We start from the raw sequence: 26,571 nt of genomic DNA, 5'->3' as shown, positions 1-26,571 counted from the left end.
AGACATCGGGGCTCCGGGCTTTCCCTGACGAACAGGGCTTCGACCTTTACCACCACCTGCACCTGGGGGGCCCACTGAAAAAAACCCCGAAAAATCATGAACGTCGGACGATTGCTCCCATACTGAATGTGCCAGCCAGTCAAGCTTCTGCTGCTCCTCACCGGCCATTGGCAGCGCATCTACAGCACCACAGACATCGGGGCTCCGGGCTTTCCCTGACGAACAGGGCTTCGACGTTTACCACCACCTGCACCTCTGCCCCCATTGGAAAAAAACCCCGAAAATTCACGACCGTCGGACGATTGCTCCCACACCGAAAGTGCCAGCCAGTCAAGCTCTTGCTGCTCCTCCCCGGCCATTGGCAGCGCATCTACAGCACCACAGACATCGGGGCTCCGGGCTTTCCCTGACGAACAGGGGTTCGACGTTTACCACCAGCTGCACCTGGGCGCCCATTGGAAAAAAACCCAAGAAAAATCACAAACTTTAGACGATTGCTCCCACACCAAAAGTGCCAGCAACTCAAGCTCTTGCTGTGCCTCACCAGCCATTGGCAGCCCATCTACAGCACCACAGACATCGGGGCTCCGGGCTTTCCCTGACGAACAGGGCTTTGACGTTTACCACCACCTGCACCTGGGGGGCCCACTGAAAAAAACCCGAGAAATCATGAACGTCGGACGATTGCTCCCACACCGAAAGTGCCAGCCAGTCAAGCTCTTGCTGCTCCTCACCGGCCATTGGCAGTGCATCTACAGCACCACAGACATCAGGGCTCCGGGCTTTCCCTGATGAACAGGGCGTCGACATTTACCACCAGCTGCACCTGGGCGCCCACTGGAAAAAAACCCCGAAAAATCATGAACGTCGGACGATTGCTCCCACACCAAAAGTGCCAGCCAGTCAAGCTCTTGGTGCTCCTCCCCAGCCATTGGCAGCGCATCTACAGCACCACAGACATCGGGGCTCCGGGCTTTCCCTGACGAACAGGGCTTCGACGTTTACCACCAGCTGCGCCTGGGCGCCCACTAAAAAAAAACGCAAAAAATCACGAACGTCGGACCATTGCTCCCACACCGAAAGTGCCAGCAACTCAAGCTCTTGCTGCTCCTCAGCGGCCATTGGCAGCGCATCTACAGCACCACAGACATCGGGGCTCCGGGCTTTCACTGACGAACAGAGCTTCGATGTTTACCACCAGCTGCACCTGGGCATTCATTGGAAAAAATCCCAAAAAAATCACGAATGTCGGACGATTGCTCCCAGACCGAAAGTGCCAACAACTCAAGCTCTTGCTGCTCCTCACCGGCCATTGGCAGCGCATCTACAGCACCACAGACATCGGGGCTCCGGGCTTTCCCTGACGAACAGGGCTTCAACGTTCACCACCAGCTGCACCTGGGCACGCACTAAAAAAAAACGCAAAAAAATCACGAACGTCGGACGATTGCTCCCACACCGAAAGTGCCAGCCAGTCAAGCTCCTGCTGCTCCTCCCCGGCCACTGGCAGCGCATCTACAGCACCACAGACATCGGGGCTCCGGGCTTTCCCTGACGAACAGGGCTTCGACGTTTACCACCATCTGCACCTGGGGGGCCCACCGAAAAAAACCCAAGAAAAATCACGAACGTTGGACGATTGCTCCCACACCGAAAGTGCCAGCCAGTCAAGCTCTTGCTGCTCCTCCCCAGCCATTGGCAGCGCATCTACAGCACCACAGACATCGGGGCTCCGGGCTTTCCCTGACGAACAGGGCTTCGACGTTTACCACCAGCTGCACCTGGGCGCCCACTGAAAAAAAACCCCGAAAAATCACGAACGTCGGACCATTGCTCCCACACCGAAAGTGCCAGCAACTCAAGCTCTTGCTGCTCCTCACCGGCCATTGGCAGCGCATCTACAGCACCACAGACATCGGGGCTCCGGGCTTTCCCTGACGAACAGGGCTTCGACGTTTACCACCAGCTGCACCTGGGGGGCCCACTGAAAAAAACCCCAATAAATCATGAACGTCGGACGATTGCTCCCACACTGAATGTGCCAGCCAGTCAAGCTCTTGCTGCTCCTCCCCGGCCATTGGCAGCGCATCTACAGCACCACAGACATCGGGGCTCCGGGCTTTCCCTGACGAACAGGGCTTCGACGTTTACCACCACCTGCACCTGGGGGGCCCACTGAAAAAAACCCCGAAATATCATGATCGTCAGACGATTGCTCCCACACTGAATGTGCCAGCCAGTCAAGCTTCTGCTGCTCCTCACCGGCCATTGGCAGGGCATCTACAGCACCACAGACATCGGGGCTCCGGGCTTTCCCTGACGAACAGGGCTTCGACGTTTACCACCAGCTGCGCCTGGGCGCCCACTAAAAAAAAACGCAAAAAATCATGAACGTCGGACCATTGCTCCCACACCGAAAGTGCCAGCCAGTCAAGCTCTTGCTACTCCTCACCGGCCATTGGCAGCCCATCTACAGCACCACAGACATCGGGGCTCCGGGCTTTCCCTGACGAACAGGGCTTCGACGTTTACCACCAGCTGCACCTGGGCACCCACTGGAAAAAAACGCAAAAAATCACGAACGTCGGACGATTGCTCCCACACCGAAAGTGCCAGCCAGTCAAGCTCCTGCTGCTCCTCCCCGGCCATTGGCAGCGCATCTACAGCACCACAGACATCAGGGCTCCGGGCTTTCCCTGACGAACAGGGCTTCGACGTTTACCACCACCTGCACCTGGGCGCCCATTGGAAAAATCCCAAGAAAAATCACGAACGTTGGACGATTGCTCCCACACCGAAAGTGCCAGCCAGTCAAGCTCTTGCTGCTCCTCACCGGCCATTGGCAGCGCATCTACAGCACCACAGACATCGGGGCTCCGGGCTTTCACTGATGAACAGGGCGTCGACATTTACCACCAGCTGCGCCTGGGCGCCCACTGGAAAAAAACCCCGAAAAATCATGAACGTCGGACGATTGCTCCCACACCAAAAGTGCCAGCCAGTCAAGCTCCTGCTGCTCCTCCCCGGCCATTGGCAGCGCATCTACAGCACCACAGACATCGGGGCTCCGGGCTTTCCCTGACGAACAGGGCTTCGACGTTTACCACCAGCTGCGCCTGGGCGCTCACTAAAAAAAAACGCAAAAAATCACGAACGTCGGACCATTGCTCCCACACCGAAAGTGCCAGCAACTCAAGCTCTTGCTGCTCCTCAGCGGCCATTGGCAGCGCATCTACAGCACCACAGACATCGGGGCTCCGGGCTTTCCCTGACGAACAGAGCTTCGATGTTTACCACCAGCTGCACCTGGGCATTCATTGGAAAAAATCCCAAAAAAATCACGAACGTCGGACGATTGCTCCCACACCGAAAGTGGCAGCCAGTCAAGCTCCTGCTGCTCCTCCCCGGCCACTGGCAGCGCATCTACAGCACCACAGACATCGGGGCTCAGGGCTTTCCCTGACGAACAGGGCTTCGACGTTTACCACCAGCTGCACCTGGGGGGCCCACCGAAAAAAACCCAAGAAAAATCACGAACGTTGGACGATTGCTCCCACACCAAAAGTGCCAGCAACTCAAGCTCTTGCTGCTCCTCCCCGGCCATTGGCAGCGCATCTACAGCACCACAGACATCGGGGCTCCGAGCTTTCCCTGATGAACAGGGCTTCGACGTTTACCACCACCTGCACCTGGGCGCTCACTGGAAAAAAACCCCGAAAAATCATGAACGTCGGACGATTGCTCCCACACCAAAAGTGCCAGACAGTCAAGCTCTTGCTGCTCCTCCCCAGCCATTGGCAGCGCATCTACAGCACCACAGACATCGGGGCTCCGGGCATTCCCTGACGAACAGGGCTTCGACGTTTACCACCAGCTGCACCTGGGCACGCACTAAAAAAAAAACGCAAAAAATCACGAACGTCGGACGATTGCTTCCACACCGAAAGTGCCAGCCAGTCAAGCTCCTGCTGCTCCTCCCCGGCCACTGGCAGCGCATCTACAGCACCACAGACATCGGGGCTCCGGGCTTTCCCTGACGAACAGGGCTTCGACGTTTACCACCACCTGCACCTGGGGGGCCCACTGAAAAAAACCCGGAATAATCACGACCGTCGGACGATTGCTCCCACACAAAAAGTTCCAGCCAGTCAAACTCTTGCTGCTCCTCCCCGGCCATTGGCAGCGCATCTACAGCACCACAGACATCGGGGCTCCGGGCTTTCCCTGAGGAACAGGCCTTCGACGTTTACCACCAGCTGCACCTGGGCGCCCATTGGAAAAAAACCCAAGAAAAATCACGAACGTTGGACGATTGCTCCCACACCGAAAGTGCCAGCAACTCAAGCTCTTGCTGCTCCTCACCGGCCATTGGCAGCGCATCTACAGCACCACAGACATCGGGGCTCCGGGCTTTCCCTGACGAACAGGGCTTTGACCTTTACCACCACCTGCACCTGGGGGGCCCACTGAAAAAAACCCGAAAAATCACGAACGTTGAACGATTGCTCCCACACCGAAAGTGCCAGCCAGTCAAGCTCTTGCTGCTCCTCACCGGCCATTGGCAGCGCATCTGCAGCACCACAGGCATCGGGGCTCCGGGCTTTCCCTGATGAACAGGGCTTCGACGTTTACCACCAGCTGCGCCTGGGCGCCCACTGGAAAAAAACCCCGAAAAATCATGAACGTCGGACGATTGCTCCCACACCAAAAGTGCCAGCCAGTCAAGCTCTTGCTGCTCCTCACCGGCCATTGGCAGCGCATCTACAGCACCACAGACATCGGGGCTCCGGGCTTTCCCTGACGAACAGGGCTTCGACCTTTACCACCAGCTGCACCTGGGGGGCCCACTGAAAAAAACCCCAATAAATCATGAACGTCGGACGATTGCTCCCACACCGAAAGTGCCAGCCAGTCAAGCTCTTGCTGCTCCTCCCCGGCCATTGGCAGCGCATCTACAGCACCACAGACATCGGGGCTCCGGGCTTTCCCTGACGAACAGGGCTTCGACGTTTACCACCAGCTGCACCTGGGGGGCCCACTGAAAAAAAACCCGAAAAAGCATGATCGTCAGACGATTGCTCCCACACTGAATGTGCCAGCCAGTCAAGCTTCTGCTGCTCCTCACCGGCCATTGGCAGGGCATCTACAGCACCACAGACATCGGGGCTCCGGGCTTTCCCTGACGAACAGGGCTTCGATGTTTACCACCAGCTGCACCTGGGCGCCCACTGAAAAAAAACCCCGAAAAATCACGAACGTCAGACGATTGCTCCCACACCGAAAGTGCCAGCCAGTCAAGCTCTTGCTGCTCCTCACCGGCCATTGGCAGCGCATCTACAGCACCACAGACATGGGGGCTCCGGGCTTTCCCTGACGAACAGGGCTTCGACGTTTACCACCACCTGCACCTGGGCGCTCATTGGAAAAAAACCCAAGAAAATTCACGAACGTTGGACGATTGCTCCCACACCAAAAGTGCCAGCAACTCAAGCTCTTGCTGCTCCTCACCGGCCATTGGCAGCCCATCTACAGCACCACAGACATGGGGGCTCCGGGCTTTCCCTGACGAACAGGGCTTCGACGTTTACCACCAGCTGCACCTGGGCACCCACTGGAAAAAAACGCAAAAAATCACGAACGTCGGACGATTGCTCCCACACCGAAAGTGACAGCCAGTCAAGCTCCTGCTGCTCCTCCCCGGCCATTGGCAGCGCATCTACAGCACCACAGACATCAGGGCTCCGGGCTTTCCCTGACGAACAGGGCTTCGACGTTTACCACCACCTGCACCTGGGCGCCCATTGGAAAAAAACCCAAGAAAAATCACGAACGTTGGACGATTGCTCCCACACCGAAAGTGCCAGCAACTCAAGCTCTTGCTGCTCCTCCCCGGCCATTGGCAGCACATTTACAGCACCACAGACATCGGGGCTCCGGGCTTTCCCTGACGAACAGGGCTTCGACCTTTACCACCACCTGCACCTGGGGGGCCCACTGAAAAAAACCCGAGAAATCATGAACGTTGGACGATTGCTCCCACACCGAAAGTGCCAGCCAGTCAAGCTCTTGCTGCTCCTCACTGGCCATTGGCAGCGCATCTACAGCACCACAGACATCGGGGCTCCGGGCTTTCACTGATGAACAGGGCGTCGACATTTACCACCAGCTGCGCCTGGGCGCCCACTGGAAAAAAACCCCGAAAAATCATGAACGTCGGACGATTGCTCCCACACAAAAAGTGCCAGCCAGTCAAGCTCTTGCTGCTCCTCCCCAGCCATTGGCAGCGCATCTACAGCACCACAGACATCGGGGCTCCGGGCATTCTCTGACGAACAGGGCTTCGACGTTTACCACCAGCTGCACCTGGGCACGCACTAAAAAAAAAACGCTAAAAATCACGAGCGTCGGACGATTACTCCCACACCGAAAGTGCCAGCCAGTCAAGCTCCTGCTGCTCCTCCCCGGCCATTGGTAGCGCATCTACAGCACCACAGACATCGGGGCTCCGGGCTTTCCCTGACGAACAGGGCTTCGACGTTTACCACCAGCTGCACCTGGGGGGCCCACTGAAAAAAACCCGAAAAATCATGAACGTCGGACGATTGCTCCCACACTGAATGTGCCAGCCAGTCAAGCTCTTGCTGCTCTTCCCCGGCCATTGGCAGTGCATCTACAGCACCACAGACATCGGGGCTCCGGGCTTTCCCTGACGAACAGGGCTTCAACGTTTACCACCAGCTGCGCCTGGGCGCCCACTAAAAAAAAACGCAAAAAATCACGAACGTCGGACCATTGCTCCCACACCGAAAGTGCCAGCAACTCAAGCTCTTGCTGCTCCTCAGCGGCCATTGGCAGCGCATCTACAGCACCACAGACATCGGGGCTCCGGGCTTTCCCTGACGAACAGAGCTTCGATGTTTACCACCAGCTGCACCTGGGCATTCATTGGAAAAAATCCCAAAAAAATCACGAATGTCGGACGATTGCTCCCACACCGAAAGTGCCAACAACTCAAGCTCTTGCTGCTCCTCACCGGCCATTGGCAGCGCATCTACAGCACCACAGACATCGGGGCTCCGGGCTTTCCCTGACGAACAGGGCTTCGACGTTCACCACCAGCTGCACCTGGGCACGCACTAAAAAAAAACGCAAAAAAATCACGAACGTCGGACGATTGCTCCCACACCGAAAGTGGCAGCCAGTCAAGCTCCTGCTGCTCCTCCCCGGCCACTGGCAGCGCATCTACAGCACCACAGACATCGGGGCTCCGGGCTTTCCCTGACGAACAGGGCTTCGACGTTTACCACCACCTGCACCTGGGGGGCCCACCGAAAAAAACCCAAGAGAAATCACGAACGTTGGACGATTGCTCCCACACCAAAAGTGCCAGCAACTCAAGCTCTTGCTGCTCCTCAGCGGCCATTGGCAGCGCATCTACAGCACCACAGACATCGGGGCTCCGGGCTTTCCCTGACGAACAGGGCTTCGACCTTTACCACCACCTGCACCTGGGGGGCCCACTGAAAAAACCCCGAAATATCATGATCGTCAGACGATTGCTCCCACACTGAATGTGCCAGCCAGTCAAGCTACTGCTGCTCCTCACCGGCCATTGGCAGGGCATCTACAGCACCACAGACATCGGGGCTCCGGGCTTTCCCTGACGAACAGGGCTTCGACGTTTACCACCAGCTGCGCCTGGGCGCCCACTGAAAAAAAACCCCGAAAAATCACGAACGTCAGACGATTGCTCCCACACCGAAAGTGCCAGCCAGTCAAGCTCTTGCTGCTCCTCCCCGGCCATTGGCAGCGCATCTACAGCACCACAGACATCGGGGCTCCGGGCTTTCCCTGACGAACAGGGCTTCGACGTTTACCACCACCTGCACCTGGGCGCTCATTGGAAAAAAACCCAAGAAAATTCACAAACGTTGGACGATTGCTCCCACACCGAAAGTGCCAGCAACTCAAGCTCTTGCTGCTCCTCCCCGGCCATTGGCAGCGCATCTACAGCACCACAGACATCGGGGCTCCGGGCTTTCCCTGACGAACAGGGCTTCGACCTTTACCACCACCTGCACCTGGGGGGCCCACTGAAAAAAACCCGAGAAATCATGAACGTCGGACGATTGCTCCCACACCGAAAGTGCCAGCTAGTCAAGCTCTTGCTGCTCACCACCGGCCATTGGCAGCGCATCTACAGCACCACAGACATCGGGGCTCCGGGCTTTCACTGATGAACAGGGCGTCGACATTTACCACCACCTGCACCTGGGCGCCCACTGGAAAAAAACCCCGAAAAATCATGAACGTCGGACGATTGCTCCCACACCAAAAGTGCCAGCCAGTCAAGCTCTTGCTGCTCCTCCCCAGCCATTGGCAGCGCATCTACAGCACCACAGACATCGGGGCTCCGGGCATTCCCTGACGAACACGGCTTCGACGTTTACCACCAGCTGCACCTGGGCACGCACTAAAAAAAAAACGCTAAAAATCACGAGCGTCGGACGATTACTCCCACACCGAAAGTGCCAGCCAGTCAAGCTCCTGCTGCTCCTCCCCGGCCATTGGCAGCGCATCTACAGCACCACAGACATCGGGGCTCCGGGCTTTCCCTGACAAACAGGGCTTCGAGGTTTACCACCAGCTGCACCTGGGGGGCCCACTGAAAAAATCCCGAAAAATCATGAACGTCGGACGATTGCTCCCACACTGAATGTGCCAGCCAGTCAAGCTCTTGCTGCTCTTCCCCGGCCATTGGCAGTGCATCTACAGCACCACAGACATCGGGGCTCCGGGCTTTCCCTGACGAACAGGGCTTCGACGTTTACCACCACCTGTACCTGGGGGGCCCACCGAAAAAAACCCAAGAAAAATCACGAACGTTGGACGATTGCTCCCACACCAAAAGTGCCAGCAACTCAAGCTCTTGCTGCTCCTCCCCGGCCATTGGCAGTGCATCTACAGCACCACAGACATCGGGGCTCCGGGCTTTCCCTGACGAACAGGGCTTCGACCTTTACCACCACCTGCACCTGGGGGGCCCACTGAAAAAAAACCCGAAAAAGCATGATCGTCAGACGATTGCTCCCACACTGAATGTGCCAGCCAGTCAAGCTTCTGCTGCTCCTCACCGGCCATTGGCAGGGCATCTACAGCACCACAGACATCGGGGCTCCGGGCTTTCCCTGACGAACAGGGCTTAGACGTTTACCACCAGCTGCACCTGGTCGCCCACTGAAAAAAAACCCCGAAAAATCACGAACGTCAGACGATTGCTCCCACACCGAAAGTGCCAGCCAGTCAAGCTCTTGCTGCTCCTCACCGGCCATTGGCAGCGCATCTACAGCACCACAGACATGGGGGCTCCGGGCTTTCCCTGACGAACAGGGCTTCGACGTTTACCACCACCTGCACCTGGGCGCTCATTGGAAAAAAACCCAAGAAAATTCACGAACGTTGGACGATTGCTCCCACACCAAAAGTGCCAGCAACTCAAGCTCTTGCTGCTCCTCACCGGCCATTGGCAGCCCATCTACAGCACCACAGACATGGGGGCTCCGGGCTTTCCCTGACGAACAGGGCTTCGACGTTTACCACCAGCTGCACCTGGGCACCCACTGGAAAAAAACGCAAAAAATCACGAACGTCGGACGATTGCTCCCACACCGAAAGTGCCAGCCAGTCAAGCTCCTGCTGCTCCTCCCCGGCCATTGGCAGCGCATCTACAGCACCACAGACATCAGGGCTCCGGGCTTTCCCTGACGAACAGGGCTTCGACGTTTACCACCACCTGCACCTGGGCGCCCATTGGAAAAAAACCCAAGAAAAATCACGAACGTTGGACGATTGCTCCCACACCGAAAGTGCCAGCAACTCAAGCTCTTGCTGCTCCTCCCCGGCCATTGGCAGCACATTTACAGCACCACAGACATCGGGGCTCCGGGCTTTCCCTGACGAACAGGGCTTCGACCTTTACCACCACCTGCACCTGGGGGGCCCACTGAAAAAAACCCGAGAAATCATGAACGTCGGACGATTGCTCCCACACCGAAAGTGCCAGCCAGTCAAGCTCTTGCTGCTCCTCACTGGCCATTGGCAGCGCATCTACAGCACCACAGACATCGGGGCTCCGGGCTTTCACTGATGAACAGGGCGTCGACATTTACCACCAGCTGCGCCTGGGCGCCCACTGGAAAAAAACCCCGAAAAATCATGAACGTCGGACGATTGCTCCCACACAAAAAGTGCCAGCCAGTCAAGCTCTTGCTGCTCCTCCCCAGCCATTGGCAGCGCATCTACAGCACCACAGACATCGGGGCTCCGGGCATTCTCTGACGAACAGGGCTTCGACGTTTACCACCAGCTGCACCTGGGCACGCACTAAAAAAAAAACGCTAAAAATCACGAGCGTCGGACGATTACTCCCACACCGAAAGTGCCAGCCAGTCAAGCTCCTGCTGCTCCTCCCCGGCCATTGGTAGCGCATCTACAGCACCACAGACATCGGGGCTCCGGGCTTTCCCTGACGAACAGGGCTTCGACGTTTACCACCAGCTGCACCTGGGGGGCCCACTGAAAAAAACCCGAAAAATCATGAACGTCGGACGATTGCTCCCACACTGAATGTGCCAGCCAGTCAAGCTCTTGCTGCTCTTCCCCGGCCATTGGCAGTGCATCTACAGCACCACAGACATCGGGGCTCCGGGCTTTCCCTGACGAACAGGGCTTCAACGTTTACCACCAGCTGCGCCTGGGCGCCCACTAAAAAAAAACGCAAAAAATCACGAACGTCGGACCATTGCTCCCACACCGAAAGTGCCAGCAACTCAAGCTCTTGCTGCTCCTCAGCGGCCATTGGCAGCGCATCTACAGCACCACAGACATCGGGGCTCCGGGCTTTCCCTGACGAACAGAGCTTCGATGTTTACCACCAGCTGCACCTGGGCATTCATTGGAAAAAATCCCAAAAAAATCACGAATGTCGGACGATTGCTCCCACACCGAAAGTGCCAACAACTCAAGCTCTTGCTGCTCCTCACCGGCCATTGGCAGCGCATCTACAGCACCACAGACATCGGGGCTCCGGGCTTTCCCTGACGAACAGGGCTTCGACGTTCACCACCAGCTGCACCTGGGCACGCACTAAAAAAAAAAGCAAAAAAATCACGAACGTCGGACGATTGCTCCCACACCGAAAGTGGCAGCCAGTCAAGCTCCTGCTGCTCCTCCCCGGCCACTGGCAGCGCATCTACAGCACCACAGACATCGGGGCTCCGGGCTTTCCCTGACGAACAGGGCTTCGACGTTTACCACCACCTGCACCTGGGGGGCCCACCGAAAAAAACCCAAGAGAAATCACGAACGTTGGACGATTGCTCCCACACCAAAAGTGCCAGCAACTCAAGCTCTTGCTGCTCCTCCCCGGCCATTGGCAGCGCATCTACAGCACCACAGACATCGGGGCTCCGGGCTTTCCCTGACGAACAGGGCTTCGAACTTTACCACCACCTGCACCTGGGGGGCCCACTGAAAAAACCCCGAAATATCATGATCGTCAGACGATTGCTCCCACACTGAATGTGCCAGCCAGTCAAGCTTCTGCTGCTCCTCACCGGCCATTGGCAGGGCATCTACAGCACCACAGACATCGGGGCTCCGGGCTTTCCCTGACGAACAGGGCTTCGACGTTTACCACCAGCTGCGCCTGGGCGCCCACTAAAAAAAAAAGCAAAAAATCACGAACGTCGGACCATTGCTCCCACACCGAAAGTGCCAGCCAGTCAAGCTCTTGCTACTCCTCACCGGCCATTGGCAGCCCATCTACAGCACCACAGACATCGGGGCTCCGGGCTTTCCCTGACGAACAGGGCTTCGACGTTTACCACCAGCTGCACCTGGGCGCCCACTGAAAAAAAACCCCGAAAAATCACGAACGTCAGACGATTGCTCCCACACCGAAAGTGCCAGCCAGTCAAGCTCTTGCTGCTCCTCCCCGGCCATTGGCAGCGCATCTACAGCACCACAGACATGGGGGCTCCGGGCTTTCCCTGACGAACAGGGCTTCGACGTTTACCACCACCTGCACCTGGGCGCTCATTGGAAAAAAACCCAAGAAAATTCACAAACGTTGGACGATTGCTCCCACACCGAAAGTGCCAGCAACTCAAGCTCTTGCTGCTCCTCCCCGGCCATTGGCAGCGCATCTACAGCACCACAGACATCGGGGCTCCGGGCTTTCCCTGACGAACAGGGCTTCGACCTTTACCACCACCTGCACCTGGGGGGCCCACTGAAAAAAACCCGAGAAATCATGAACGTCGGACGATTGCTCCCACACCGAAAGTGCCAGCTAGTCAAGCTCTTGCTGCTCACCACCGGCCATTGGCAGCGCATCTACAGCACCACAGACATCGGGGCTCCGGGCTTTCACTGATGAACAGGGCGTCGACATTTACCACCACCTGCACCTGGGTGCCCACTGGAAAAAAACCCCGAAAAATCATGAACGTCGGACGATTGCTCCCACACCAAAAGTGCCAGCCAGTCAAGCTCTTGCTGCTCCTCCCCAGCCATTGGCAGCGCATCTACAGCACCACAGACATCGGGGCTCCGGGCATTCCCTGACGAACACGGCTTCGACGTTTACCACCAGCTGCACCTGGGCACGCACTAGAAAAAAAACGCTAAAAATCACGAGCGTCGGACGATTACTCCCACACCGAAAGTGCCAGCCAGTCAAGCTCCTGCTGCTCCTCCCCGGCCATTGGCAGCGCATCTACAGCACCACAGACATCGGGGCTCCGGGCTTTCCCTGACAAACAGGGCTTCGAGGTTTACCACCAGCTGCACCTGGGGGGCCCACTGAAAAAATCCCGAAAAATCATGAACGTCGGACGATTGCTCCCACACTGAATGTGCCAGCCAGTCAAGCTCTTGCTGCTCTTCCCCGGCCATTGGCAGTGCATCTACAGCACCACAGACATCGGGGCTCCGGGCTTTCCCTGACGAACAGGGCTTCGACGTTTACCACCACCTGTACCTGGGGGGCCCACCGAAAAAAACCCAAGAAAAATCACGAACGTTGGACGATTGCTCCCACACCAAAAGTGCCAGCAACTCAAGCTCTTGCTGCTCCTCCCCGGCCATTGGCAGTGCATCTACAGCACCACAGACATCGGGGCTCCGGGCTTTCCCTGACGAACAGGGCTTCGACCTTTACCACCACCTGCACCTGGGCGCCCACTGGAAAAAAACCCCGAAAAATCATGAACGTCGGACGATTGCTCCCACACCAAAAGTGCCAGCCAGTCAAGCTCTTGCTGCTCCTCCCCAGCCATTGGCAGCGCATCTACAGCACCACAGACATCGGGGCTCCGGGCATTCCCTGACGAACAGGGCTTCGACGTTTACCACCAGCTGCACCTGGGCACGCACTAAAAAAAAAAACGCAAAAAATCACGAACGTCGGACGATTGCTCCCACACCGAAAGTGCCAGCCAGTCAAGCTCCTGCTGCTCCTCCCCGGCCACTGGCAGCGCATCTGCAGCACCACAGACATCGGGGCTCCGGGCTTTCCCTGACGAACAGGGCTTCGACGTTTACCACCACCTGCACCTGGGGGGCCCACTGAAAAAAACCCCGAAAAGTCATGATCGTCGGACGATTGCTCCCACACTGAATGTGCCAGCCAGTCAAGCTTCTGCTTCTCCTCACCGGCCATTGGCAGTGCATCTACAGCACCACAGACATCGGGGCTCCGGGCATTCCCTGACGAACAGGGCTTCGACGTTTACCACCACCTGCACCTGGGGGGCCCACTGAAAAAAACCCGGAATAATCACGACCGTCGGACGATTGCTCCCACACAAAAAGTGCCAGCCAGTCAAGCTCTTGCTGCTCCTCACCGGCCATTGGCAGCGCATCTACAGCACCACAGACATCGGGGCTCCGGGCTTTCCCTGACGAACAGGGCTTCGACGTTTACCACCACCTGCACCTCTGCCCCCATTGGAAAAAAACCCCGAAAAATCACGAACGTCGGACGATTGCTCCCACACAAAAAGTGCCAGCCAGTCAAGCTCTTGCTGCTCCTCACCGGCCATTGGCAGCGCATCTACAGCACCACAGACATCGGGGCTCCGGGCTTTCCCTGACGAACAGGGCTTCGACGTTTACCACCTGCTGCACCTGGGGGGCCCACTGAAAAAAACCCCGAAAAATCACGAACGTCGGACGATTGCTCCCACACCGAAATTGCCAGCCAGTCAAGCTCTTGCTGCTCCTCCCCGGCCACTGGCAGCGCATCTACAGCACCACAGACATCGGGGCTCCGGGCTTTCCCTGACGAACAGGGCTTCGACGTTTACCACCACCTGCACCTGGGGGGCCCACTGAAAAAAACCCCAATAAATCATGAACGTCAGACGATTGCTCCCACACCGTAAGTGCCAGCCAGTCAAGCTCCTGCTGCTCCTCACCGGCCATTGGCAGCGCATCTACAGCACCACAGACATCGGGGCTCCGGGCTTTTTCTGACGAACAGGGCTTCGACGTTTACCACCAGCTGCACCTGGGGGGCCCACTGAAAAAAACCCCGAAATATCATGATCGTCAGACGATTGCTCCCACACTGAATGTGCCAGCCAGTCAAGCTTCTGCTGCTCCTCACCGGCCATTGGCAGGGCATCTACAGCACCACAGACATCGGGGCTCCGGGCTTTCCCTGACGAACAGGGCTTCGACGTTTACCACCAGCTGCGCCTGGGCGCCCACTAAAAAAAAACGCAAAAAATCATGAACGTCGGACGATAGCTCCCACACCGAAAGTGCCAGCCAGTCAAGCTCTTGCTACTCCTCACCAGCCATTGGCAGCCCATCTACAGCACCACAGACATCGGGGCTCCGGGCTTTCCCTGACGAACAGGGCTTCGACGTTTACCACCAGCTGCACCTGGGCGCCCACTGAAAAAAAACCCCGAAAAATCACGAACGTCAGACGATTGCTCCCACACCGAAAGTGCCAGCCAGTCAAGCTCTTGCTGCTCCTCACCGGCCATTGGCAGCGCATCTACAGCACCACAGACATCGGGGCTCCGGGCTTTCACTGATGAACAGGGCGTCGACATTTACCACCAGCTGCGCCTGGGCGCCCACTGGAAAAAAACCCCGAAAAATCATGAACGTCGGACGATTGCTCCCACTCCGAAAGTGCCAGCCAGTCAAGCTCTTGCTGCTCCTCCCCAGCCATTGGCAGCGCATCTACAGCACCACAGACATCGGGGCTCCGGGCATTCCCTGACGAACAGGGCTTCGACGTTTACCACCAGCTGCACCTGGGCACGCACTAAAAAAAAAACGCTAAAAATCACGAGCGTCGGACGATTACTCCCACACCGAAAGTGCCAGCCAGTCAAGCTCCTGCTGCTCCTCCCCGGCCATTGGCAGCGCATCTACAGCACCACAGACATCGGGGCTCCGGGCTTTCCCTGACGAACAGGGCTTCAACGTTTACCACCAGCTGCGCCTGGGCGCCCACTAAAAAAAAACGCAAAAAATCACGAACGTCGGACCATTGCTCCCACACCGAAAGTGCCAGCAACTCAATCTCTTGCTGCTCCTCAGCGGCCATTGGCAGCGCATCTACAGCACCACAGACATCGGGGCTCCGGGCTTTCCCTGACGAACAGAGCTTCGATGTTTACCACCAGCTGCACCTGGGCATTCATTGGAAAAAATCCCAAAAAAATCATGAACGTCGGACGATTGCTCCCACACCGAAAGTGCCAGCCAGTCAAGCTCCTGCTGCTCCTCACCGGCCATTGGCAGCGCATCTACAGCACCACAGACATCGGGGCTCCGGGCTTTCCCTGTCGAACAGGGCTTCAACGTTTACCACCAGCTGCACCTGGGGGCCCCACTGAAAGAAACCCCGAAAAATCATGAACGTCGGACGATTGCTCCCACACCGAAAGTGCCAGCCAGTCAAGCTCTTGCTGCTCCTCACCGGCCATTGGCAGCGCATCTACAGCACCACAGACATCGGGGCTCCGGGCTTTCCCTGACGAACAGGGCTTCGACGTTTACCACCACCTGCACCTCTGCTTCCATTGGAAAAAAACCCAAGAAAAATCACGAACGTTGGACGATTGCTCCCACACTGAAAGTGCCAGCCAGTCAAGCTCCTGCTGCTCATCACCGGCCATTAGCAGCGCATCTACAGCACCACAGACATCGGGGCTCCGGGCTTTCCCTGACGAACAGGGCTTCGACGTTTACCACCAGCTGCACCTGGGGGGCCCACTGAAAAAAACCCCGAAAAATCACGAACGTCGGACGATTGCTCCCACACCGAAAGTGCCAGCCAGTCAAGCTCTTGCTGCTCCTCACCGGCCATTGGCAGCGCATCTACAGCACCACAGACATCGGGGCTCCGGGCTTTCCCTGACGAACAGGGCTTAGACGTTTACCACCAGCTGCACCTGGGCGCCCACTCCAGAAAAACCCTAAAAATCACGAACGTCGGACGATTGCTCCCACACAAAAAGTGCCAGCCAGTCAAGCTCCTGCTGCTCCTCACCAGCCATTGGCAGCGCATCTACAGCACCACAGACATCGGGGCTCCGGGCTTTCCCTGACGAACAGGGCTTCGACGTTTACCACCACCTGCACCTCTGCCCCCATTGGAAAAAAACCCCGAAAAATCACGAACGTCGGACGATTGCTCCCACACAAAAAGTGCCAGCCAGTCAATCTCCTGCTGCTCCTCACCGGCCATTGGCAGCGCATCTACAGCACCACAGACATCGGGGCTCCGGGCTTTCCCTGACGAACAGGGCTTCGACGTTTACCACCTGCTGCACCTGGGGGGCCCACTGAAAAAAACCCCGAAAAATCACGAACGTCGGACGATTGCTCCCACACCGAAATTGCCAGCCAGTCAAGCTCTTGCTGCTCCTCCCCGGCCACTGGCAGCGCATCTACAGCACCACAGACATCGGGGCTCCGGGCTTTCCCTGACGAACAGGGCTTCGACGTTTACCACCAGCTGCACCTGGGGGGCCCACTGAAAAAAGCCCCAATAAATCATGAACGTCAGACGATTGCTCCCACACCGTAAGTGCCAGCCAGTCAAGCTCCTGCTGCTCCTCACCGGCCATTGGCAGCGCATCTACAGCGCCACAGACATCGGGGCTCCGGGCTTTCCCTGACGAACAGGGCTTCGACGTTTACCACCAGCTGCACCTGGTCGCCCACTCCAAAAAAACCCGAAAATCACGAACGTCAAACGATTGCTCCCACACCGAAAGTGCCAGCCAGTCAAGCTCTTGCTGCTCCTCACCGGCCATTGGCAGCGCATCTACAGCACCACAGACATCGGGGCTCCGGGCTTTCCCTGACGAACAGGGCTTCGACGTTTACCACCAGCTGCACCTGGTCGCCCACTCCAAAAAAACCCGAAAATCACGAACGTCAAACAATTGCTCCCACACAAAAAGTGCCAGCCAGTCAAGCTCTTGCTGCTCCTCACCGGCCATTGGCAGCGCATCTACAGCACCACAGACATCGGGGCTCCGGGCTTTCCCTGACGAACAGGGCTTCGATGTTTACCACCACCTGCACCTCTGCTTCCATTGGAAAAAAACCCAAGAAAAATCACGAACGTTGGACGATTGCTCCCACACTGAAAGTGCCAGCCAGTCAAACTCCTGCTGCTCATCACCGGCCATTAGCAGCGCATCTACAGCACCACAGACATCGGGGCTCCGGGCTTTCTCTGACGAACAGGGCTTCGACGTTTACCACCAGCTGCACCTGGGGGGCCCACTGAAAAAAACCCCGAAAAATCATGAACGTCGGACGATTGCTCCCACACAAAATGTTCCAGCCAGTCAAGCTCTTGCTGCTCCTCCCCGGCCATTGGCAGCGCATCTACAGCACCACAGACATCGGGGCTCCGGGCTTTCCCTGACGAACAGGGCTTCGACGTTTACCACCAGCTGCACCTGGGCGCCCACTGAAAAAAACCCCGAAAAATCACGAACGTTGGACGATTGCTCCCACACCGAAAGTGCCAGCCAGTCAAGCTCTTGCTGCTCCTCACCGGCCATTGGCAGCGCATCTACAGCACCACAGACATCGGGGTTCCGGGCTTTCCCTGAAGAACAGGGCTTCGACGTTTACCACCACCTGCGCCTGGGAGTCCACTCCAAAAAAACCCGAAAAATCACAAACGTCGGACGATTGCTCCCACACCGAAAGTGCCAGCCAGTCAAGCTCTTGCTGCTCCTCACCGGCCATTGGCAGCGCATCTACAGCACCACAGACATCGGGGCTCCGGGCTTTCCCTGACGAACAGTGCTTCGACGTTTACCACCAGCTGCACCTGGGCGCCCATTGGAAAAAAACCCAAGAAAAATCACGAACGTGGGACGATTGCTCCCACACCGAAAGTGCCAGCCAGTCAAGCTCCTGCTGCTCCTCACCGGCCATTGGCAGCGCATCTACAGCACCACAGACATCGGGGCTCCGGGCTTTCCCTGACGAAAAGGGCTTCGACTTTTACCACCAGCTGCACCTGGTCGCCCACTCCAAAAAAACCCCGAAAAATCACGAATGTCGGACGATTGCTCCCACACCGAAAGTTCCAGCCAGTCAAGCTCTTGCTGCTCCTCACCGGCCATTGGCAGCGCATCTACAGCACCACAGACATCGGGGCTCCGGGCTTTCCCTGACGAACAGGGCTTCGACCTTTACCACCACCTGCACCTCTGCCCCCATTGGAAAAAAACCCAAGAAAAATCACGAACGTTGGACGATTGCTCCCACACCGAAAGTGCCAGCCAGTCAAGCTCTTGCTGCTCCTCACCGGCCATTGGCAGCGCATCTACAGCACCACAGACATCGGGGCTCCGGGCTTTCCCTAACGAACAGGGCTTCGACGTTTACCACCAGCTGCACCTGGTCGCCCACTCCAGAAAAACCCGAAAAATCACGAACGTCAGACGATTTCTCCCACACAAAAAGTGCCAGCCAGTCAAGCTCCTGCTGCTCCTCACTGGCCATTGGCAGCACATCTACAGCACCACAGACATCGGGGCTCTGGGCTTTCCCTGACGAAAAGGGCTTCGACCTTTACCACCAGCTGCACCTGGGCGCCCACTCCAAAAAAACCCGGAAAATCACGAACGTCGGACGATTGCTCCCACACAAAAAGTGCCAGCCAGTCAAGCTCCTGCTGCTCCTCACCGGCCATTGGCAGCGCATCTACAGCACCACAGACATCGGGGCTCCGGGCTTTCCCTGACGAACAGGGCTTCAACGTTTACCACCAGCTGCACCTGGGGGCCCCACTGAAAAAAACCCCGAAATGCATGAACGTCGGACGATTGCTCCCACACCGAAAGTGCCAGCCAGTCAAGCTCTTGCTGCTCCTCACCGGCCATTGGCAGCGCATCTACAGCACCACAGACATCGGGGCTCTGAGCTTTCCCTGACGAACAGGGCTTCGACGTTTACCACCTGCTGCACCTGGGCGCCCACTGGAATAATCCCCGAAAAATCACGAACGTTGGACGATTGCTCCCACACCGAAAGTGCCAGCCAGTGAAGCTCCTGCTGCTCCTCAGCGGCCATTGGCAGCGCATCTACAGCACCACAGACATCGGGGCTCCGGGCTTTCCCTGACGAACAGGGCTTCAACGTTTACCACCAGCTGCGCCTGGGCGCCCACTAAAAAAAAACGCAAAAAATCACGAACGTCGGACCATTGCTCCCACACCGAAAGTGCCAGCAACTCAAGCTCTTGCTGCTCCTCAGCGGCCATTGGCAGCGCATCTACAGCACCACAGACATCGGGGCTCCGGGCTTTCCCTGACGAACAGAGCTTCGATGTTTACCACCAGCTGCACCTGGGCATTCATTGGAAAAAATCCCAAAAAAATCACGAATGTCGGACGATTGCTCCCACACCGAAAGTGCCAACAACTCAAGCTCTTGCTGCTCCTCACCGGCCATTGGCAGCGCATCTACAGCACCACAGACATCGGGGCTCCGGGCTTTCCCTGACGAACAGGGCTTCGACGTTCACCACCAGCTGCACCTCGGCACGCACTAAAAAAAAACGCAAAAAAATCACGAACGTCGGACGATTGCTCCCACACCGAAAGTGGCAGCCAGTCAAGCTCCTGCTGCTCCTCCCCGGCCACTGGCAGCGCATCTACAGCACCACAGACATCGGGGCTCCGGGCTTTCCCTGACGAACAGGGCTTCGACGTTTACCACCACCTGCACCTGGGGGGCCCACCGAAAAAAACCCAAGAGAAATCACGAACGTTGGACGATTGCTCCCACACCAAAAGTGCCAGCAACTCAAGCTCTTGCTGCTCCTCCCCGGCCATTGGCAGCGCATCTACAGCACCACAGACATCGGGGCTCCGGGCTTTCCCTGACGAACAGGGCTTCGACCTTTACCACCACCTGCACCTGGGGGGCCCACTGAAAAAACCCCGAAATATCATGATCGTCAGACGATTGCTCCCACACTGAATGTGCCAGCCAGTCAAGCTTCTGCTGCTCCTCACCGGCCATTGGCAGGGCATCTACAGCACCACAGACATCAGGGCTCCGGGCTTTCCCTGACGAACAGGGCTTCGACGTTTACCACCAGCTGCGCCTGGGCGCCCACTAAAAAAAAAAGCAAAAAATCACGAACGTCGGACCATTGCTCCCACACCGAAAGTGCCAGCCAGTCAAGCTCTTGCTACTCCTCACCGGCCATTGGCAGCCCATCTACAGCACCACAGACATCGGGGCTCCGGGCTTTCCCTGACGAACAGGGCTTCGACGTTTACCACCAGCTGCACCTGGGCGCCCACTGAAAAAAAACCCCGAAAAATCACGAACGTCAGACGATTGCTCCCACACCGAAAGTGCCAGCCAGTCAAGCTCTTGCTGCTCCTCCCCGGCCATTGGCAGCGCATCTACAGCACCACAGACATGGGGGCTCCGGGCTTTCCCTGACGAACAGGGCTTCGACGTTTACCACCACCTGCACCTGGGTGCTCATTGGAAAAAAACCCAAGAAAATTCACAAACGTTGGACGATTGCTCCCACACCGAAAGTGCCAGCAACTCAAGCTCTTGCTGCTCCTCCCCGGCCATTGGCAGCGCATCTACAGCACCACAGACATCGGGGCTCCGGGCTTTCCCTGACGAACAGGGCTTCGACCTTTACCACCACCTGCACCTGGGGGGCCCACTGAAAAAAACCCGAGAAATCATGAACGTCGGACGATTGCTCCCACACCGAAAGTGCCAGCTAGTCAAGCTCTTGCTGCTCACCACCGGCCATTGGCAGCGCATCTACAGCACCACAGACATCGGGGCTCCGGGCTTTCACTGATGAACAGGGCGTCGACATTTACCACCACCTGCACCTGGGCGCCCACTGGAAAAAAACCCCGAAAAATCATGAACGTCGGACGATTGCTCCCACACCAAAAGTGCCAGCCAGTCAAGCTCTTGCTGCTCCTCCCCAGCCATTGGCAGCGCATCTACAGCACCACAGACATCGGGGCTCCGGGCATTCCCTGACGAACACGGCTTCGACGTTTACCACCAGCTGCACCTGGGCACGCACTAAAAAAAAAACGCTAAAAATCACGAGCGTCGGACGATTACTCCCACACCGAAAGTGCCAGCCAGTCAAGCTCCTGCTGCTCCTCCCCGGCCATTGGCAGCGCATCTACAGCACCACAGACATCGGGGCTTTGGGCTTTCCCTGACAAACAGGGCTTCGAGGTTTACCACAAGCTGCGCCTGGGGGGCCCACTGAAAAAATCCCGAAAAATCATGAACGTCGGACGATTGCTCCCACACTGAATGTGCCAGCCAGTCAAGCTCTTGCTGCTCTTCCCCGGCCATTGGCAGTGCATCTACAGCACCACAGACATCGGGGCTCCGGGCTTTCCCTGACGAACAGGGCTTCGACGTTTACCACCACCTGTACCTGGGGGGCCCACCGAAAAAAACCCAAGAAAAATCACGAACGTTGGACGATTGCTCCCACACCAAAAGTGCCAGCAACTCAAGCTCTTGCTGCTCCTCCCCGGCCATTGGCAGTGCATCTACAGCACCACAGACATCGGGGCTCCGGGCTTTCCCTGACGAACAGGGCTTCGACCTTTACCACCACCTGCACCTGGGGGGCCCACTGAAAAAAACCCGAAAAATCACGAACGTTGGACGATTGCTCCCACACCGAAAGTGCCAGCCAGTCAAGCTCTTGCTGCTCCTCACCGGCCATTGGCAGCGCATCTACAGCACCACAGACATCGGGGCTCCGGGCTTTCCCTGATGAACAGGGCTTCGACGTTTACCACCACCTGCACCTGGGCGCCCACTGGAAAAAAACCCCGAAAAATCATGAACGTCGGACGATTGCTCCCACACCAAAAGTGCCAGCCAGTCAAGCTCTTGCTGCTCCTCCCCAGCCATTGGCAGCGCATCTACAGCACCACAGACATCGGGGCTCCGGGCATTCCCTGACGAACAGGGCTTCGACGTTTACCACCAGCTGCACCTGGGCACGCACTAAAAAAAAAACGCAAAAAATCACGAACGTCGGACGATTGCTCCCACACCGAAAGTGCCAGCCAGTCAAGCTCCTGCTGCTCCTCCCCGGCCACTGGCAGCGCATCTACAGCACCACAGACATCGGGGCTCCGGGCTTTCCCTGACGAACAGGGCTTCGACGTTTACCACCACCTGCACCTGGGGGGCCCACTGAAAAAAACCCCGAAAAGTCATGATCGTCGGACGATTGCTCCCACACTGAATGTGCCAGCCAGTCAAGCTTCTGCTTCTCCTCACCGGCCATTGGCAGTGCATCTACAGCACCACAGACATCGGGGCTCCGGGCATTCCCTGACGAACAGGGCTTCGACGTTTACCACCACCTGCACCTGGGGGGCCCACTGAAAAAAACCCGGAATAATCACGACCGTCGGACGATTGCTCCCACACAAAAAGTGCCAGCCAGTCAAGCTCTTGCTGCTCCTCACCGGCCATTGGCAGCGCATCTACAGCACCACAGACATCGGGGCTCCGGGCTTTCCCTGACGAACAGGGCTTCGACATTTACCACGACCTGCACCTCTGCCCCCATTGGAAAAAAACCCCGAAAAATCACGAACGTCGGACGATTGCTCCCACACAAAAAGTGCCAGCCAGTCAAGCTCTTGCTGCTCCTCACCGGCCATTGGCAGCGCATCTACAGCACCACAGACATCGGGGCTCCGGGCTTTCCCTGACGAACAGGGCTTCGACGTTTACCACCTGCTGCACCTGGGGGGCCCACTGAAAAACACCCCGAAAAATCACGAACGTCGGACGATTGCTCCCACACCGAAATTGCCAGCCAGTCAAGCTCTTGCTGCTCCTCCCCGGCCACTGGCAGCGCATCTACAGCACCACAGACATCGGGGCTCCGGGCTTTCCCTGACGAACAGGGCTTCGACGTTTACCACCACCTGCACCTGGGGGGCCCACTGAAAAAAACCCCAATAAATCACGAACGTCAGACGATTGCTCCCACACCGAAAGTGCCAGCCAGTCAAGCTCTTGCTGCTCCTCACCGGCCATTGGCAGCGCATCTACAGCACCACAGACATCGGGGCTCCGGGCTTTCACTGATGAACAGGGCGTCGACATTTACCACCAGCTGCGCCTGGGCGCCCACTGGAAAAAAACCCCGAAAAATCATGAACGTCGGACGATTGCTCCCACACCAAAAGTGCCAGCCAGTCAAGCTCTTGCTGCTCCTCCCCAGCCATTGGCAGCGCATCTACAGCACCACAGACATCGGGGCTCCGGGCATTCCCTGACGAACAGGGCTTCGACGTTTACCACCAGCTGCACCTGGGCACGCACTAAAAAAAAAACGCTAAAAATCACGAGCGTCGGACGATTACTCCCACACCGAAAGTGCCAGCCAGTCAAGCTCCTGCTGCTCCTCCCCGGCCATTGGCAGCGCATCTACAGCACCACAGACATCGGGGCTCCGGGCTTTCCCTGACGAACAGGGCTTCAACGTTTACCACCAGCTGCGCCTGGGCGCCCACTAAAAAAAAACGCAAAAAATCACGAACGTCGGACCATTGCTCCCACACCGAAAGTGCCAGCAACTCAATCTCTTGCTGCTCCTCAGCGGCCATTGGCAGCGCATCTACAGCACCACAGACATCGGGGCTCCGGGCTTTCCCTGACGAACAGAGCTTCGATGTTTACCACCAGCTGCACCTGGGCATTCATTGGAAAAAATCCCAAAAAAATCATGAACGTCGGACGATTGCTCCCACACCGAAAGTGCCAGCCAGTCAAGCTCCTGCTGCTCCTCACCGGCCATTGGCAGCGCATCTACAGCACCACAGACATCGGGGCTCCGGGCTTTCCCTGACGAACAGGGCTTCAACGTTTACCACCAGCTGCACCTGGGGGGCCCACTGAAAGAAACCCCGAAAAATCATGAACGTCGGACGATTGCTCCCACACCGAAAGTGCCAGCCAGTCAAGCTCTTGCTGCTCCTCACCGGCCATTGGCAGCGCATCTACAGCACCACAGACATCGGGGCTCCGGGCTTTCCCTGACGAACAGGGCTTAGACGTTTACCACCAGCTGCACCTGGTCGCCCACTCCAGAAAAACCCTAAAAATCACGAACGTCGGACGATTGCTCCCACACAAAAAGTGCCAGCCAGTCAAGCTCCTGCTGCTCCTCACCAGCCATTGGCAGCACATCTACAGCACCACAGACATCGGGGCTCCGGGCTTTCCCTGACGAACAGGGCTTCGACGTTTACCACCACCTGCACCTCTGCCCCCATTGGAAAAAAACCCCGAAAAATCACGAACGTCGGACGATTGCTCCCACACAAAAAGTGCCAGCCAGTCAATCTCCTGCTGCTCCTCACCGGCCACTGGCAGCGCATCTACAGCACCACAGACATCGGGGCTCCGGGCTTTCCCTGACGAACAGGGCTTCGACGTTTACCACCTGCTGCACCTGGGGGGCCCACTGAAAAAAACCCCGAAAAATCACGAACGTCGGACGATTGCTCCCACACCGAAATTGCCAGCCAGTCAAGCTCTTGCTGCTCCTCCCCGGCCACTGGCAGCGCATCTACAGCACCACAGACATCGGGGCTCCGGGCTTTCCCTGACGAACAGGGCTTCGACGTTTACCACCAGCTGCACCTGGGGGGCCCACTGAAAAAAACCCCAATAAATCATGAACGTCAGACGATTGCTCCCACACCAAAGTGCCAGCCAGTCAAGCTCCTGCTGCTCCTCACCGGCCATTGGCAGCGCATCTACAGCACCACAGACATCGGGGCTCCGGGCTTTCCCTGACGAACAGGGCTTCGACGTTTACCACCAGCTGCACCTGGTCGCCCACTCCAAAAAAACCCGAAAATCACGAACGTCAAACGATTGCTCCCACACCGAAAGTGCCAGCCAGTCAAGCTCTTGCTGCTCCTCACCGGCCATTGGCAGCGCATCTACAGCACCACAGACATCGGGGCTCCGGGCTTTCCCTGACGAACAGGGCTTCGACGTTTACCACCAGCTGCACCTGGTCGCCCACTCCAAAAAAACCCGAAAATCACGAACGTCAAACAATTGCTCCCACACAAAAAGTGCCAGCCAGTCAAGCTCTTGCTGCTCCTCCCCGGCCATTGGCAGCGCATCTACAGCACCACAGACATCGGGGCTCCGGGCTTTCCCTGACGAACAGGGCTTCGACGTTTACCACCAGCTGCACCTGGGCGCCCACTGAAAAAAACCTCGAAAAATCACGAACGTTGGACGATTGCTCCCACACCGAAAGTGCCAGCCAGTCAAGCCCTTGCTGCTCCTCACCGGCCATTGGCAGCGCATCTACAGCACCACAGACATCGGGGTTCCGGGCTTTCCCTGAAGAACAGGGCTTCGACGTTTACCACCACCTGCGCCTGGGAGTCCACTCCAAAAAAACCCGAAAAATCACAAACGTCGGACGATTGCTCCCACACCGAAAGTGCCAGCCAGTCAAGCTCTTGCTGCTCCTCACCGGCCATTGGCAGCGCATCTACAGCACCACAGACATCGGGGCTCCGGGCTTTCCCTGACGAACAGTGCTTCGACGTTTACCACCAGCTGCACCTGGGCGCCCATTGGAAAAAAACCCAAGAAAAATCACGAACGTGGGACGATTGCTCCCACACCGAAAGTGCCAGCCAGTCAAGCTCCTGCTGCTCCTCACCGGCCATTGGCAGCGCATCTACAGCACCACAGACATCGGGGCTCCGGGCTTTCCCTGACGAAAAGGGCTTCGACTTTTACCACCAGCTGCACCTGGTCGCCCACTCCAAAAAAACCCCGAAAAATCACGAATGTCGGACGATTGCTCCCACACCGAAAGTTCCAGCCAGTCAAGCTCTTGCTGCTCCTCACCGGCCATTGGCAGCGCATCTACAGCACCACAGACATCGGGGCTCCGGGCTTTCCCTGACGAACAGGGCTTCGACCTTT

Source organism: Chlamydotis macqueenii, chromosome W (assembly GCF_036417535.1).
Source record: "Chlamydotis macqueenii isolate bChlMac1 chromosome W, bChlMac1.mat, whole genome shotgun sequence".
Lineage (NCBI taxonomy): Eukaryota > Metazoa > Chordata > Aves > Otidiformes > Otididae > Chlamydotis > Chlamydotis macqueenii.
This window is presented reverse-complemented; position numbering follows the sequence as displayed.